Source organism: Heterodontus francisci, chromosome 6 (genome assembly GCF_036365525.1).
Source record: "Heterodontus francisci isolate sHetFra1 chromosome 6, sHetFra1.hap1, whole genome shotgun sequence".
NCBI lineage: Eukaryota > Metazoa > Chordata > Chondrichthyes > Heterodontiformes > Heterodontidae > Heterodontus > Heterodontus francisci.
The window spans coordinates 57573658-57587469 of record NC_090376.1 but is presented as its reverse complement, the minus strand read 5'-3'; positions in this window follow the sequence as shown (position 1 = coordinate 57587469).

Genomic DNA, 13812 nt, shown 5'->3' with positions numbered 1-13812 from the left:
GACACACCAAGGCTCCTTAGACAGCACCTTCCAAACCCGTGACCTCTAACATCTAGAAGGACAAGGGCAGCAGATACATGGGAACACCACCACCTGCAAGTTCCCTTCCAAGTCACACACCATCCTGACTTGGAATGATATTGCCATTACTACACTGTCACTGGGTCAAAATCCTGGAACTCCCTTTCTAACAGCACTGTGGGTGTACCCACCCCACATGGACTGCAGCAGTTCAAGACGGCAGTTCACTACCACCTTCTCAAGTGCAATTAGGGATGGGCATTAAATGCTGGCCTAGCCAAGACACCCACATCCCAGGAACAAATAAAAATACCTAATACTACCATTATTGTATTGAGAGAAACCCTTACTCAGAACCCATGAAAGGCGGGGCCGGATGGGGTGTACACAATATTAGAAACATGGCCTCCTATGAGTTCCTAGGGAGGCTCTCCATTTTAATTATGGGAGAAATGAGATTCATGTGTCAGTACAGGTTAGTGGGTGCAGACCTATACAATAACCATGCGATTCTTGTAAGGCAGCAGCCAAAAGCTTCCTCACATATGACCTCTGGGGATTAAGTAGATAGGTATGATCACCCATTTTTATGTATGCCCTCTTTCCTGCACAACCACCGCAGTAACGAGGGCAGAGCATGATGAAGAAGACATAAATTATGTGGATGCAACAACAAAATATTTTCCAAGATGATGAGAATGGAAATTAATGAAGAGAAAACTGCACAGGAGTCTGTGAAACTAGCTGTTGCACCATGCTCCTATGCTGTAAACCACTCAAAACACCTCCCTGGATCACTTACTTCCTCACTTCAATCATCAGCTCAGATAATCCAGGTAGTGTAAGCAACAATGCAGCACTGCATTACTCAGAAAAATGGAGCCTGGTGAATAGTTGGGGAGGCTACAGGTCTTGGCTTGGGATTCATAGAATCTTATAGGTATTCTGCTTGAAAGAACAACATTTGAGCAACATCACAACTATATACAGAAACTAAGGTTGCTGTTCAAGAATGTTCAGCGACTGACAGGACTGACACAGGAGTCTGTATAAAAGCAAAATACTGCGGATGCTGGAAATCTGAAATAAAAACAAGAAATGCTGGAACCACTCAGCAGGTCCGGCAGCATCTGTGGAAAGAGAAGCAGAGTTAACGTTTCGGGTCAGTGACTCTGCTTCTCTTTCCACAGGAGTCTGTATGCCTTATTTGCAGCAATATCATGGAACGTCGTCCCTCTTGCAGGATTCATTGGAGTGTGTGGCAGCTTCAATGAGGCAGCAGGTGACGGGATGGACAAAACCTTGCATTCTGGATTTCATACACTTGGAACCAAGTAGCTGTCTTTCAAATCTGATAGCTGCCTAGACCAGACATTCCACTGATCAGTGGAGAAAGATTCAGAGAATGGCATCAGCTGGAGTTGATTTGCATAAGGTTTCCATTTCTCAAGACAGCAGGCATTTGGTTTATTCCTTCAGAGTACCACACCTTGTAAGAGGCAACAGCAAGCTGCCAGAGCCCGCAGAGTTCCTTTTCTGGACCAAATTGTCATAAGGAGCCTTTTCTACCACAAGAGCCACCAGCCATAATACTGGCCCTCAGGTTACAACTGAATAGGAGAAAGCATATTTAGACACCCAGGAGAAATAAGGTGTGAAGGAGTAAAATGGCCATTGTTGCTATTTGCTTTTGTGATAATAAAAGAGTAGAGGCATTTATTTTGCATTCATTTATTCATGTATCATGCTGGGAAGTGTGAGATCTGGTGAAAGCAGAAAGGTCTGATGAAGTGTGAAGTTCAAGATGTGTTTTTTAATGCAAAGATTTGGGCATAATGGAGTAGTATCAGTAGTGACATTGAGACACTTAGAGAAGAATTCATTGAGTTCTGATGTCCCTTGCAGCCTTCACTGAAGAGTCCTCCAAATGCTGATTTCCCTGATGTTCCCTTTCAAGCTCCTTTGACTCCAAAGTAGCTGGGGCTACCTCCCCAGCAATCTCCATGTTCAAGCCTATTTTGGACTGTAAAAAGCTACAACTCATACTAGATTGATTGTTTTGGGATCAGCTGCCAAGGTCAGGAAGAATATTGAGCTGTAATGAGAGCTGTATGCTGACTAACCAGTTGTTTGCATCAGCTCAACAGCTAGTTTGAAAGCCAATGCAGCAGATCAGTAGTCTGCCACTTAGAGGGACTCCTCTAACTCGGAGGAGGAGTAAAATTATTCTCCAATGGTAATTTAATCATATCTTTTGCAAATACCAGCAATTTTCAATTGATGCCCCTGGGCTCCTAAAGCCTTAGATTGAATAATGATCTACCTAGATTCAGTGGGAAATACTATTTTGTTGAAGAAACATTGCTGTGACATTGATTTTATAAAATGTACAAGTTTTTAGCGTCTAATGGTTCATGGAGGCAGGGAAGTGAGAGTCTTCCTGCACCATTTAAAAAAGTTCCAAATAGTGTAATAAAACTATGTGAGAGTAGTAGCTTTATAATTGTAAGATTAACTCCTTGCAACAAATAATAATTGTGCAATTACAATATTTTAAGCATCTGGTGCTAAAATTCTGTAAGTACACCCATATCTAAAGCCATGGACCTCTGCCAAATAGCAAAGATTGTGTCATCTGCACAGACAGGGTAGGTCACCACTGCCTGCAAGGATATAACAATGGCTGCTGCCACAATCCACCTGTAAATTGCGAGTGACCAAATTTCACTCATGACGGTATGCCCAAGGCCCTCCTAAGGGCTGGGTTTTAAAAGCTCTTCATCTCTGCAGGGTCTCACACCAGAAGGAGAGAACACCAACAGTCACAGCAACAGAAGTGGCTCCGCGCAGAAACCAGCCAATTTTCCACCGCACCAGACTGGCAAGCTGCAACCAAGAACTCATTTGGTGCCTGCAGCTCGCCAGTAAAATTGAAACAAGGACAAAACTGAAAATGGTTCAGGCCTTCTTTCTGTGGCCTTGGAGAGGTGCCATGGCCTCACTTCCAATATTGGGCCCATTTTGGGCCCACCTTAAAAATCCCCACCAGTGTCTCTTAAGGTAGGGGATCAACAGTTAGTGGCAGTGGTGAGGGAGGCATGATAGAACAACCATATCAGCATAGAGTAGGCTTAAATGCGCCTATTTACATTTCTCAGTCCAGAATTTGTTCTTATTCATCCTTGACTATTTCCTGTCTTTGCATGATATGGTGCAAGCAGCTCAGAAACCATCAAAATATTCTGTGAATCAACAAGTAAACCTCGCCCTCCTAGTCAGATATTTGTCCATTCCTATGTTAACGATGTTAACTGACATAAAATTAATTTTTTTATCCTAATGTCCATTCCTCACAACCATGACCCTGTCAGAAATGTCTCTTGTAATTACACTTCTTGCTTAAGCCGTGTTAATTTTGTACTTGTGCCCTCTGGTTCTATGCTTTCATGTACATTATCTACTGATGTTAATATTTTAAAAACCTGGACAGATTTCTTCCTCTGATCAGTCTGCAAGATTTTCCTGAAAATAAAAGTGAAAATCACACATACACATAATCATAGAATGCTTACAGCACAGAACGACGCCATTCACCCGTCACGTCCATTCCAGATTACTGCAAGAAAAACTCAGCTAGTCCCATGTCTCTGCCTTTTCCCCATAGCCCTGCAAATCTTTTCTGTTCAGACAATTATACAAATTCCTTTTGAAAGCCATGATTAAATCTGCCTCCACCACACTCTCAGGCAGTGCATTCTAGATCCTAATCACTCTGTGTAAAAAAGATTTTCCTCATGTTGCTATTGGTTCTTTTGCCAATTACCTTAAATCAGTGTCCTCTGGTTCTCAACCCTTCCACCAATGGGAACAGTTTCTCTCTATCTACTCTGTCCAGACCACTCATGATTTTGAACACTCTATCAAATCTCCTGTCAACCTTCTCTAAGGAGAACAGTCCCACATCGCCAATCAATCCATGTAACTGAAGTCTCTCATCCCAGGAACCAATCTCATAAATAGCTTTTGCACCTTCTCCAATGCCTTTACATCATTCCTAAAATGTGGTGCCCAGAATTGGACACAATACTCCAGTTGAGGCCGAACCAGTGTTTAATAGAGGTTCACCATAAGCTCTATATATAAAGCCCAGGATCCCATATTAACTACTTTCTCAACTTGTCCTACTACCGTCAATGATTTGTGCACATATTCCCCCAGGTCCCTCTGCTCCTGCAGCAACTTAAGAATTTTTACTTTATTTAATATTGCCTCTCCTTGTTCTTCCTACCAAAATGTATCACTTCACTCTTCTCAGCATTCAATTTCATCTGCCACATGTCTGCCCATTCCACCAGCCTGTCTATCATCTTCAAGTCTAACTTTGTCCTCCTCACACTTCACAATGCTTCCAAGATTTGTGTTATCTGCAAATTTTGAAATTGTGTTCTGCACACCCAGGTCTAGGTCATTAATATAGATCAAGAAAAGTAGTGGTCCTAATACCGACCCCTGAGGAACCCCATTATATACCTTCCTCCAGTCCGAGAAACAACCGTTCACCACTACTCTGTTTCCTGTCACTCAGCCAACTCCATATGCATGCTGCCACTGTCCCTTTTATTCCATGGGCTCTAGCTTTGTTGCCAAGCCTGTTACATGGTACTTTATCAAAACGCCTTTTGGAAGTCCATGTACACCACATCAACTGCACTACCCTCATCAACCCTCTATGTTATTTCATCAAAAAACTCAATTAGGTTAATTAACATGAATTGTCCTTAACAAATCTATGCTAGTTTTCCTTAATTAATCCACAATTATCCAAGTGACTGTTAATTTATTCCCAAATTATCGTTTCTAAAAACTTTCCCACCACTGATGTGAAACTGACTGGCCTGCAGTTGCTGATCTTATCCTTACACCCTTTTTTGAACAAGGGGGTAACATTTGCAATTCTCTGGTCATCTGGCACTGTCCCCATATCTAAGGAGGATGATTATGGTCAGTGCCTCGTAATTTCCACCCTTACTTCCTTCAGTATCCTCAGATGCATCAGATCTGCTCCTGATGACTTACCAACTTTAAGTACAGCCAGCCTTTCCAGTGCCTCCTCTTTATAAAATCCAGTGTCTCAACGATCTCCTCTTTCACTATGGCTTTGGCAGCATCTTCTTCCTTGGTAAAGACAGATGCAAAGTACTCATTTAGTACCTCATTCATGCTGTCTGCCACCATGTGTAAATCCCTTCTGGTCCCAAATTGGCCCTGTTTCTCCTTTTACCACCATTTTACTGTTTATATGCCTAGAGAAGATTCTGGGATTCCTTTTTATGTTGACTGCCAGTCTAAACCCAGTTTCCCTTTGCTGTTCTTATTTTTTTTTTCGCTTCCCTTCTGAACTTTATATATTCAGCCTGGTTCTCTCTCGTATTATGAAGTTGACATCTGTCATACACACTCTTTTTCTGCTTCATCTTACTCTCTATGTCTTTCATCATCCAGGGAGCTCTAGTTTTGTCCTACCTTTCCCCATTGTGGAAACGTACCTCGACGGTACCCAAACTATCTTCTATTTAAAGTCAGCCATTGTTCAATTATACTTTTGCCTGCCAATCTTTGACTCCAATTTATCTAGGGCAGATCCATTCTCACCCCATTGAATCTGTCCCTCCTTGTCCTTTGCCATAGCTGACCTAAACCTTAAGATACCATGATCACTGTTTTCTAATTGTTCCCCTACTGACACTTGATCCACTTGTCCCACCTCATTCCCCAGAACCAGATTCAACAATGCCTCCTTCCTCGTTGGACTGGAAACATACTGATGTCGAAAATTCTCCTGAACATACATTAGAAACTCTTCCCCTTCTCTGTCCTTTACACTATTACTACTCCATCTATATTAGGATAATTAAAGTCCCCCATTATAACAATGCTATAATTCTTGCACCTCTCTGTAATTTCCTTGCAAATTTGTTCCTCTATATCTTTCCCACTTGTTCGTGGTCTCTAAAATACACCCAGTAGTGCAATGGTACCTTTATTGTTTCTTAACTAGCACTGTAATATTATACTGCCACCCCTCCTCCTTTCTTTCCTTCCCTATTTTTCCTGAACACCTTGTATTCAGGAATATTTAGTACCCAGTCCTGCCCTTTTCTGAGCCAGGTCTCCGTTATCGCACAGCATTACATTGCCACATGGCTTTCTGCGCCTGCAGCTCACTAACCTTATTTACCACACTCTGTGCATTCACATACATGCACAGTAAACAGAATTTAGGACTTATTGCTTTTCCTCTTACTCTAGTGCCATCTGTCCCTCCCAATTCTTTGTGCATCTTATTTCCTTTTCTAATGTTACCTCCTGGTTCCCATCCCCCTGCCAAGTTAGTTTAAACCCTCCATAATGAACAAACCGTCCTGCAAGGACATTGGTCCAGGCTCTGTTCAGGTTCAACCTGTCCAGCCTGTACTGGTCTCATCTCCACTAGAACTGGTCCCAATGTCCCAGGAATCCAAAGCCCTCCCTCCTGCACCATCTCTCCAGCCATTATTCATCTCTATTCTATTTCTATATTCATTAGTGCATTGCACAGGGAGTAATCCAGATATTGCTACCTTTGAGGGCCTGCTGGCTACTTTCTTTCCTAGCTCCCTTAAATCTGCCTGCAGGACCTCATATCTCTTTCTACCTATGTTGTTGGTCCTGATATGGACCACGACTGCTGGCTGTTCACCTTCCCTGCTCAGAATGCTCTTTTTTTTTCAGAAAATGTAGAGAGTTAGTTATGGCTAAGACATTTAATATCTAGTTGCAGTATGAAGACTACTGCTCTCGCTTTATGTCCTTACACACCATCCTCACCAGAGTCAGAAGGCAAGCTTAAAGTAATTTTAATTATATCTGTTGGAACTAGCAGCCAAAAAAACTGACTTCCCAGCTGTGTGAACTGGACTTGAAGTGCCCTGTAGCTGCTCAGTGACATCCTTGACCTTGGCACCAAGGAAGCAACATACCATTCTGGATTCACGTCTGCAAAAAGGCCTGTCAGTTCCCCAAATAACCATGTCTCCAGAAGTACCGATCTGCAGCCTGAGAAAAAAGAGTTTTCCTGTCTTTTTCCTTCCTTTTTGGGTGTTTTTGTACTCAATATAAGGGACAATTCATGTTGGAAACTTTCTCATTTTAGGTAACCTGTGTCAGCACAAAACAATCCCAACTCAGGTATAACACAGTTCGAGTTCTCTATACTCTGCCCAAGAAGTGCCTAACCCGACTCCACCAATGTGAAATTTTTCAGTTCCTCAACAGCCATCCTGGACCCTTACTTAGTGAGACTGCTAATTTAGTAACAAAGATCTTTCAGCAGACTCCATTCAGTAGGTCTGCTTAATTCTGACAGGTTTTATCTACTCACCAATAAGTTGGCCAAATTTCTGGAATGATCAGCAAACTCAAAATTACTCAGGTAATGAACCTTTATAGATCTTCTAGAATGCTGAACAGTTAACTTAATGAAATGCTGAGAACTAACAGTAAAATCAAACTAAGCTTTCAGGAAAGATTGTAAATCTTTACAATAACATTTGCTGTTTATTTAAAAGTCTTTGTCTCTATAAATTCTCGAGAGGTCAGGAAGGGAATTTTATCTATAAACAACTCATATGATTCCAGTGTGATGGTCGATTACACTGTCCATGTGGAATGTAAATCACTTATTCCAGTTTTAAAACAAACAAAAGTGTTGGCTCAAATCATTCCTTTACACAGTACTGGCAGGATCTTCCATTAACATATGTGGGTGATAAGTAAAAAACAGTTAAGGGAATTAATGAAGATTTTTATATTGGGTTTTGAAGGCAGCGGTCAACTAAATGGCATTGCAGTTTAATACCTGCTGTTGACAAGAGGCCATTTTAGTTTAGTTGTCCAAATTTATTTTGGTAGCAAGCTTTTATGGAGGGAAAAAATGTTGAAAACCTAGGGATGATAAAAAATACCTAACACGTTTTTCCACTGGATGATTTAGATTTTTATATCACAATTTATATCATATTGTAGAAATCGTTAATCATGTATTGCTGGTCAGCATATGAGAAAAAGGTTCATGTTTGGTATAATGACTGGAACTGTTTGAACTGGTTCAAACATGGACAAAAGAGCTGAACTCAAGAGGTGAGGTGAGAGTGACTGCCCTTGACATCAAGGCAGCATTTGACCGAGTATGGCATCAAGGAGTCCTAGCAAAACAGGAGTCAATGGGAATCAGGGGGAAAACTCTCTGCTGGTTAGTCATACCTAGCGCAAAGGAAGATGGCTGTGGTTGTTGGAGGTCAATCATCTGAGCTCCAGGACATCACTGCAGGAGTTCCTCAGGGTAGTGTCCTAGGCCCAATCATCTTCAGCTGCTTCATCAATAACCTTCCTTCAATCATAAGGTCAGAAGTGGGGATGTTCGCTGATGATTGCATAATGTTCAGCACCATTCGCCACTCCTCAAATACTGAAGCAGTCTGTGTAGAAATGCAGTAAGACCTGGACAATATCCAGGCTTGGGCTGATAAGTGGCAAGTAACATTTGCGCCACACAAGTGCCAGGCAATGACCATCTCCAACGAGAGAATCTAACCATCTCCCCTTGACATTCAATGGCATTACCATTGCTGAATCCCCCACTATCAACATCCTAGGGCCTACCATTGACCAGAAACTGAACTGGAGTAGCCATATAAATACTGTGGCTACAAGAGTAGGTCAGAGGCGAGGAATCCTGCGGCGAGTAACTCAACTCCTGACTTCCCAAAGCCTGTCTACCATCTACAAGGCACAAGTCAGGAGTGTGATGGAATTCTCTCCACTTGCCTGGATGGGTGCAGCTCCAACACTCAAGAAGCTCGACACCATCTAGGACAAAGCAGCCCGCTTGATTGGCACACCATCCACAAACATTCACTCCCTCCACCACCAACGCACAGTGGCAGCAGTGTGTACTATCCACAAGATGCACTGCAGCAATGCACCAAGGCTCCTTAGACAGCACCTTCTAAACCCGTGACCTCTACCACCTCGAAGGACAAGAGCAGCAGATGCATGGGAACATCACCACCTGCAAGTTCCCCTCCAAGTCACACACCATCCTGACTTGCAACTATATCGCCGTTCCTTCACTGTCGCTGGGTCAAAATCCTGGAACTCCCTTCCTAACAGCACTGTGGGTGTACCTACCTCACATGGACCGCAGCGGTTCAAGAAGGCAGCTCACCACCACCTTCTCAAGGGCAATTAGGGATGGGCAATAAATGCTGGCATAGCCAGTGATGCCCACATCCTATGAATGAATTTAAAAAAAAATTGTTAACCTATCTTTCTGTTTCTGGCCTGCAAATAACTGCAGGTAAATAATACTGTTCTCAACACAAGTGGCTTAACCGCTAAAACAAGAACATTGTGATATATCAGATAAAAATCATGTTGCGAGTTAAATTATTACATTGTTTTTGTTCTATCATGCTTTCTCTACTGGTGAACCTGGCTAATTCCTGCTAACATGTGCAATAAGAGCTGTTTTCAGAGGTAGACTTAAAAATGCTAATGATTTGCTAAACTCAAAATCTCAAAGCAAACACCATATAGGGAGGGAATTTCACAGCTTAAGGCCTTCTTGCCTACATAAGTTCACTGAGGTTTGCAGTTTTCAGTTTCTTTCACAACTTCACAGATAATGAAGCAGTCCGTACCCACCATGGGCATGCGGTGGCGTAATGGTATTGTCACTGGACTAGTAACTCAAAGACTCAGGGTATTGCTCTGGGGACATGGGTTTGAATCCCACCATGATAGAAGGTAGAATTTGAATTCAATTAATAAAATTCTGGAATTAAAAAGCTCATCTAATGATGGCCATGAAACCATTGTCAATTGTTGTAAAAACTCATCAGGTTCACAAATGTCCTTTAGGGAAGGAAATCTGCTATCCGGTCTGGCCTTCATGCGACCCCAGACCCACAGCAATGTGGTTGACTCTTAAATGGCCTAGCAAGCCACTCAGTTGTATCCAACCTCTATAACATTAATAAGGAATGAAACTGGATGGACCACCCAGCATCGACCGAGGCCCCAGAAACGACAACAGCAAACCCAGCCCTGTTGACCCTGCAAGGTCCTCCTTCCTAACATCTGGGGGCCTGTGCCAAAGTTGGGAGAGCTGTCCCACAGACTAGTCAAGCAACAGCCTGACATAGTCATACTCATCGAATCATACTTTACAGACAATGTCCCAGATACCACCATCACCATACCTGGGTATGTCACGTCCCACCAGCAGGACAGACCCAGCAGAGGTGGTGGCACAGTGGTATACAGTCGAGAGGGAGTTGCCTGGGAGTCCTCAACATTGACTCCAGATCCCACGAAGTCTTGTGGCATCAGGTCAAACATGTGCAAGGAAACCTCCGGCTGATTACCACCTACCGTGCACCTCTCAACTGATGAACCAGTACTCCTCAATGTTGAACATCATTCAGGGTATCAAGCATGCAGAATGTACTGTGTCCATCACTAAGAGTGGCTTGGTAGCACTACTACTGGCCTAGTCCTAAAGGACATAGCTGCTACACTGGGTCTGCAGCAAGTGGTGAGGGAAGCAACAAGAGGGGAAAATATACTTGACCTAGTCCTCGCCAATCTGCCTGCCACAGATGCAGCTGTCCATGACAGTATTGATAGGAGTGACTACTGTACAGTCCTTGTGGAGACGAAGCCCCACCGTGCTGTGTGGCACTACCACCATGCTAAATGGGATAGATTACAAACAGATCTAGCAATGCAAAACTGGGCATCCATGAGTCGTTGTGGGCCATCAGCAGCAGCAAAATCTGTAACCTCATGGCCCAGCATATCCCCCACACTACCATCAAGCTGGAGGACCAACCCTGGTTCAATGAAGAGTGTAGGAGGGCATGCCAGGAGCAGCACCAAGCATACCTCAAAATTAAGCTACAATCCAGGACTACTTGTGTGCCAAACAGCATAGGTAGCATGGGATAGTCAGAGCTAAGTGATCCCATAACCAGATCTAAGCTCTGCAGTCCTGCCACATCCAGTCATGAATGGTGGTGGACAATTAAACAATGAACCAGAGGAGGTGGCTCCACAAATATCCCCATCCTCAATGATGGGGGAGCCCAGCACATCAGTGCAAAAGATAAGGCAGAGCATTTGCAAAATCTTCAGCCAGAAGTGCCGAGTGGATGATCCATCTCAGCCTCCCCCTGAAGTCATCATAGATGCCAGTCTTCAGTCAATTCGATTCACTCCGCGTGATATCAAGAAACGACTGAAGGCACTGGATACTGCAAAGGCTATGGGCCCTGACAACATTCTGGCAATAGTATTGAAGACCTGTGCTCCGGAAGTTGCTGTGGCCCGAGCCAAGCTGTTCCAGTACAGCTACAACACTGGCATCTCCCAGCAATGTGGAAAATTGAGCAGGTATGTCCTGTACACAAAAAGCAAGACAAGTCCAACCTGGCCAATTACCGCCCCATCAGTCTACTCTCTAACATCAGTAAAGTGATGGAAGGTGTTATTGACAGTGCTATCAAGCGGCATTTGCTTAGCAATAACCTGCTCAGTGACACTCAGTTTGGGTTCTGCCAGGGCCACTCAGATCCTGACCTCATTACAGCCTTGGTTCAATCAAGGACAAAAGAGCTGAACTCAAGAGGTGAGGTGTGAGTGACTGCCCTTGACATCAAGGCAGCATTTGACCAAGTATGGCATCTAGGAGCCCTAGCAAAACTGAGGTCAATGGGAATCAGGGGGAAAAATCTCTGCTGGTTGGAGTCGTACGTAGCGCAAAGGGAGATGGTTGTGGTTGTTGGAGGTCAATAACCTGAGCTCCAGGACATCACTGCAGGAATTCCTCAGGGTAGAGTCCTAGGCCCAAACATCTTCAGCTGTTTCATCAATGATCTTTCTTCAATCAGAAGGTCAGAAGTGGGGATGTTCGCTGATGATTGCACAATGTTCAGCACCATTTGCCACTCCTCAGATGCTGAAGCCGTCCGTGTATAAATGCAGCAAGACCTGGACAATATCCAGGCTTGGGCTGATAAGTGGCAAGTAACATTTGCGCCACACACGTGCCAGGCAATGACCATTTCCAACACGAGAGAATCTAACCATCTCCCCTTGACATTCAATGGCATTACCATCACTGAATCCCCCACTATCACCATCCTGGGGGTTACCATTGATCAGAAATTGAACTGTTTTAGTTTAGAGATACAGCACTGAAACAGGCCCTTCAGCCCACCGAGTCTGTGCCGACCATCAAACCCCATTTATACTAACCCTACATTAATCCCATATTCCTACCACATCCCCATCTGTCCCTATATTTCCCTACCACCTACCTATACTAGGGGCAATTTATAATGGCCAATTTACCTACCAACCTGCAAGTCTTTTGGCTTGTGGGAGGAAACCGGAGCACCCGGAGAAAACCCACGCAGACTCAAGGAGAACTTGCAAACTCCACACAGGCAGTACCCAGAATTGAACCCAGGTCACTGGAGCTGTGAGGCTGCAGTGCTAACCACTGCGCCACTGTGCCGCCCAATTTTTAGCCATATAAATACTGTGGCTACAAGAGTAGGTCAGGGACTAGGAATCCTGCGGTGAGTAACTCACCTCCTGACTTCCCAAAGCCTGTCCACCATCTATAAGGCACAAATCAGGATGTGAGATGGATGCAGCTCCAACAACACTCAAGAAGCTCGATACCATCCAGAACAAAGCAGCCCGCTCATTGGCACCCCACCCACAAAACATTCACTCCCTCCACCACTGACACACAGTGGCAGCAGTGTGTCCCATCTACAAGATGCACTGCAGCAACATCCAAACCCGCGACCTCTACCACCTAGAAGGAGAAGGGCAGCAGATGCATGGGAACACCACCACCTGCAAATTCCCCTCCAAGCCACACATCATCTTGACTTAGTACTATATTGCCTTTCCTTCACTGTCGCTGAGTCAAATTCCTAGAACTCCCTCCCTAACAGCACTTCTACTACACCAGTCTTTGAGCCACGCATTAATTTCTCTAATCTTATTTGCCCTATGCCAATTTGCACATGGGTCAGGTAATACGCCAGAGATTATTACCTTTGAGATTCTGTTTCTATATTTGGTGCCTAGCCCCTCATACTGTCTCTGCAAATGGTTACTAATCTTGTTTTTCTGTACGAGAACTCTCCCTAAAACAACCTGGCTTGCATCCATGACTAGTTGTAAGGTTTTCACAGGGTCTAAATAGGCATTTGTGCAACATGCTGTCAAACATCATTTGTTCTGATGTACTGTCTGTGTGATTTAATCCATTCCCTATTGGTGGTCTCTTTTGTCAGATCGCTTAGGGGGGCAGATAGTGTAGTGAGATCAGGGATGCAACGACTGCAGTATATAATGAGTCCTAGCAGACTCCGGACTTCTTGCACGTTTGTAGGATCTGCAGCATTTGCAATGGCTTCAATTTTCCCTGGATCTGATGATACTCCTTTACTGCCGAATACATGACCGAAGAATTTAATTATGCTTTCATTGACCAAATATTTGTCTTTGTTCAAGGTGAGGTTACATTCTCTGAGACGTTGTAGGCATGCATGTAAATGTGTCTCAAGTTCCTCTTCAGTGCGACCGTGAGAATGTCATTACTGATGTTCAGCATGCCTTCAAGTCCTTGAAGTACAGACTGAGTCATGTTTTGAAATAGCTCAGCTGCCA